The following is a 5,275-nucleotide window of genomic DNA, read 5'->3' on the forward strand; positions in this document are numbered from 1 at the left end:
AGAGAGAGAGAGAGAGAGAGAGAGAGAGAGAGAGAGAGAGAGAGAGAATCTGTCTATTATGTAGAATAAATGTCCAAGAACTCACTAGACCAGGCTGGCCTGGAACTCACAAAGATCCACCTGCCTCTGCCTCCTGAGAACTGGAATTACAGGTGTATATCATCAGGCACACCCTCGAAGCTCTTCTCAACTCATGATAAAATAAATCCCCTTCCTTCCGCTGCAGATCCAGATATGCCCCGAAATTCTGGTGAGTTGGGGATCAAGAGCCCCTTTGGATTTGGTTGGTTTATGCCGCACGCATTCTCTTCAGCTCCTTTATCCATAACTTGCATCTCTCTGTGTGTGTGTATGTGTCGGGGTGTTAAAGACTGACTGTGAGCACTCCCAAATATGACAATGTTAGTGAATGTTAGCTTTCAAGCCATGAATACCCCCATCTCCCTTTCCACTGGGGCCTTAATATTTCCTTAGGAGGATCTTCCACCTGCTGTACTTGTACTTACAATTGAGACTTTCTGGCCTTATGCAGTCCTCATAGCTGAGAAATCAAAAATGGGCGTTAATTCATTAATTAGGTCGTAGTCACAAATGACTCATTCAGCTAATTCATTTTGGGTCCAGTTAACAATTATTTATTATGCATGCTCTACATGCCCAATATCCTAAAAGCTATATGCACTTCTGCATTTTCAAATCCATCTAAGGGGAAGGTGTCCTCTAGCCAAGGGATTGACTATTGACTTGGAGAATTTCTATTGGAATATATTCTGTTAGTTAGTATGGGAACTGCCAGGTATCACAGATATTACACAGGATGGACAAATGTCAGCTAAACTTAAAGTGTAAAAGACCAGCTCTGCGTGATACTCAGGTTTCAAGGTGGCACACATGAAGGGTTTAGAGACATGCCCCTACAGTAACAGTGACTCTGCAGCCTGCTCTTGTCAACACCCACTTGTCCCTGGATTCTTGGTCTTATACCCCACCTGCTGTTCTCTCTACAGTCATTTCATCCCCACCACACTGGGCAGGAGGGTACCCCTTTACTTCCCCCTTAACTTCTCCCCACCCAGTCATCCCCAGCACAAAGTCCCATTCTTCATGAATGCTGTTTTAAAGCCAGCACGGAGCTGTTTTCCAGATGTGGCCATGCGCAGACAGTAATTGTGCTCTGTGATCCCTTCCAGCTGCTCCTATCGCTTGCCAACAAATCCCCCCACCCCCACCTAGTGGCCCCAGGAGTCCATGTTTGGGGGCTGCAAATTAGGACAACCGTTGTAAAATGATCATGTGCTACACACAACCTTCCCCTCAAGAATTATGGACTTTATAACTGAGCTAATTGGCATTAGGTCTTGCCCGAAAGGTCAGCAGAGTGGCAGGGAAGCAGGATCTTTAGAAATTGATTGGCTGTCTCCCACTTCTTCCCCCAGCTCCCCTTCCCCTTTTGAAATATGGCCTACCTGCCCTGCAGAGTTGCTGACTCTTGTAAATTACTGCCGTGGCTGAACGTGGCTGAACGGGACTATGACACATTGTTTTACATTGCATGGAAGGCAGCGTGGATGCTGAAGGAGTGCATAATTACACCCTGCAAATGCTTCTACCTCACCACAAGCTGCAGCCCTTGTGCCCCTCTGTGAAGTGGTGCATTGTAACTTTCCTTACCTCCAAACCACTCATGATTTATCCAAGGGTAGCATACTGCCTTCGGCTTTTTATATATCTTCTCCTCATGCATGCCGGTTTATTTTGAATCATCTCGTGGTACATATACTCTGCCAGTCTATTGTTTCTCACATGGGAATACTAGCATGGTGTTTTTTACATTCCACAAATTCTTATTGAGCATATTATAGTTGGGAGGCAAGGCTGACTTTAGGAGGGAAGGAAAGTCATGTTGTGGAATAAGAAATGTGTTTCATCTGCAGACTGTGTGGCTCCCTTCCTGCTTGGGGTGAATTGACATCTATAGCTTTAAATGTCTGCCTTTCTTCACCTTGTGCTTTCTACTTGGGATTAAACATGGAAAGTCTTTGTTGAAACGTATATGGTAACTGGGTGGCCAAGCCCTTTAAACTGGTGTGTATTAACACTCTCCTTTTCTTAGTTCGTGAGAATCTAATGAAAGTTGACCTCAGACACGCATACTTTGGCATGTTTTTTGCTTATGATTTCAGACTGATCTTGGATCTCTTGATTTCCACTTAGGGATTGATTCTGGCTGGTGATCTGTGCTTGGTTGTCATTCACACCCACTGGTATTGGAGCACGTAAGCTCCCTGGACCCATCCTAACAGAGAGACTGAAGAAACACGGTTTGGTCTGGTTGAAGGAATGGGAAGATGGAGGGAGGCAAGTCTCAGTGCATACTTTAGGGGAACAATGTGATTACAGGGTCTGAAAAAAAATCACTCTCCTGTGTACAACTCTTTCAAATGCACGGACAGTTGGAGTCCAGAAGCTGAGGACTTCTTAGTGCTTGCTCCGTCCATCAACCATACCGCTAAGACTGTGTTGCCATGATGGGAGAAATTTGCAACATTAGTAAGTGTTGTATCATGGAGAAGAGGACTCTTTGCATGGAGTAATTTGGGAGCTCCTGGTCTACTGTGCCACTTTGGGTTTGGCTACCATTATCTCTCATCTTGGTTGTGACGGTAGCATATGAACAAATCTTCCTTCTGTCTCGCCCTGGCACCGTAGCCTGTGGTCCTTATAAATGTCAGACACCTTTAAGTCTCTGTAAGGCTGAAGTCACATCACCCTCCTACTTAAAGTCAAGGGCTATCGATGGCTACCTGCTCTGGTCTTATTTTTCTTCTTCTTCTTGCTTAGCATACGCTGTCTCTTTAGCCTTCAGGCACTTTGCTGTTTTTCGACAATATTGAGAGTGATTGGCATCTTAGCATCTCTTTCCTGCTTGCTGCTGTCCACCCAAGGGGTTCAGGTGCTGTGTTCTCCCTCCCAGGTTGCTGCTCTCCAGTTGCCACCCCATCTTCCCTCGCGTGATGCAGCTTCTTTCTCATCCTCATTTTGCCAATAGCACGTGATACCATCTCACCTAACAATTACTTATTTTATCTGTAACTTCCCACCAGAATAACAGGTCCTTGGGGGCAGGAACTTTGGGCTATCTACTGTTGCAGCCACAGAGTATTTCTGTGACATTTATGAGTACACAGTGAATGACCAAAATAGGGAAAGCCACCAGGCCATGGAGGCCAGGATGGGAGCCATGGTGAAGGGTCTATGAACATCCAGTCATCCACTTTTCCTTTTCTCCTCCTGCCTGGTGACGTTGCCTGGAGAATGTGCCCGGGCCTCACTCTCCTGTGTTCCTCGTTTCTTTCCTCTCTGTAGAAGAAGACTATGATGCTGGAGGCTATGTGTGGTCATGACCTTTGTACAGGTAACAGATCTAGTGACGGATGATTCTGCTTCTCTAGGATTCACTTCTAAGCCTACAAAATGAGGAGGTGTGATCTAAGCAATGCTTTTCTGAAAAGCATCTGAGATATAAATTAAACTCCTGCAAGACTACTGTGCAGTAATTCTTAAAGCAATGTCAGAAGTCCCTGAGAGAATACCAAATTAGTGACCATTATAGGCTAAGTCTTGAAGCATCCCCCACACCCTCCTTTTGAGCATCTGGTTTCTAGTGTATAGCTGTATGAAGAAGGCTGTGCATTATTTAGCAAATGGGTTCTGATCAGTAGAAGTATGCAATTAGGAGCCTTTGGACATTATACCTTGGACCCAGCCTATGCTGTGTTTCCTGGCTGACCATGATGTGAACAGCTGTTGTATGTTCTCAGCACCACAGGGAGAACTACTCCTGCTGTCATGTCACCTCTACCATGACAGACTGGACTCTGGATTTGTGAGCCGAAACAAACCCTTCTCCCTTCATTTGCTTCTGTGAGGTTTCTTGTCACAATAAAGAAAAGTGGTTCTTTTTCTGCACTTTCCAATGCCCCTTATTGGGCAGAGGCTACACGAGGTCCTGTTCCCCTATAGAGCTTGCATGGAAGTCCCAGCCTGTACATCCCTGAAGTCCTGTGTCAGGTAGCATCCATGTATCCCATTCTGCATTGGCCTGAGGAGGCCTTGGCACTCACAACACACATGTTTTTTTCTCCTCCCACTGCATTCTTCTTTTTGCTCCTGGCCCTTAGTACCCTTCTTAGCTGCCATTCAGCAGAAGAAGGCGCTAACTCCTATTGGTGGCCGATCCTGACCATGAGGGAAATCATGGAGTACAGGCAGGGGGGCACAAGCATATGCAGAAAAGGGGAAGGGCTGAAATGGATTGGGGCAGAGTGGATTACACTAGGGCATCCTGAGGGTGCTGGTCCTACCTGGACAGAGGGGAGTCCTACAAGGGAAGGGCAGAGTGGAAGTGGGTGGCAGGGCATGGTCACTGCTACGGAAGAGTAGTTGTGCAGCATCAACTCTCACCTGGGGACTCCAGCTCTCATCCTCCTAGAGCAGCATCACTGGCCACTCAGCACACATTTTGAGACCATAAAGCAAGAACATTCTCCTTTATTTGCTGGAATTGGGAGCTGAGTCTCACAGTTCAACTCATGTGTCAGATCATAACCCAGATCCCAGCCCTGGCTCCTGTCAGGGTTACTTCGGACCCCGCAGTCTCTTGAACCCACATGGAGAGTTTCTGGTTTGTTTGTTGCTGAATACCATTGCTCTATGTAAACCCCAAGCCATGGTCTCCCCACTTGCCATCCTCACGTGGGGAGGTCAGCATCCCCTAATGGTTCATTTCTAGAATCCAGATGACCTCATGTTATGATATATTCCCAGCTGTGAACTGCTCCCTCTTAGATCTTGTGCACATGGTATACTGCCTATGCACAGCCATGGTTTCCAGGGAACCATTGTACATGTCAATGAGTGACTGGGTCCATTTTGATTGAGACCAAGGAGCCAAGACAGAGAACATCTCTCTTTGCTTAGATAATATTGGGGGCTTCCTGTATATCTTTTTGACCTCCTAGATCTGGATCCAGAGACCAAATAGCCTATAGTGTCTGCCAACCGCTTCTGGTTTAGATGTTTCCCCTAGGACTTGCTTTCCTAGAGGTTCAGACATAGCCCTATCTGTTTGAGACTCACCCTGTCTGGTCCTTGACTCTGGACCTCTGCTGAGCCGGTTTCTTTTCTTTTCTTTTCTTTTCTTTTCTTTTCTTTTCTTTTCTTTTCTTTTCTTTTCTTTTCTTTTCTTTTCTTTTCTTTCTTTCTTTCTTTCTTT

General features: G+C 46.0%; 1 protein-coding gene across 1 annotated transcript in view; it reads right to left on the bottom strand.

Moving 5' to 3' along the window:
• The window catches only part of Slc14a2 (solute carrier family 14 member 2), a 438,498-nt gene that overhangs the window by 120,643 nt on the left and 312,580 nt on the right, over positions 1 to 5,275 (bottom strand). The window lies entirely within an intron of this gene.

Source organism: Mus pahari, chromosome 15 (assembly GCF_900095145.1).
Source record: "Mus pahari chromosome 15, PAHARI_EIJ_v1.1, whole genome shotgun sequence".
Taxonomy (NCBI): domain Eukaryota; kingdom Metazoa; phylum Chordata; class Mammalia; order Rodentia; family Muridae; genus Mus; species Mus pahari.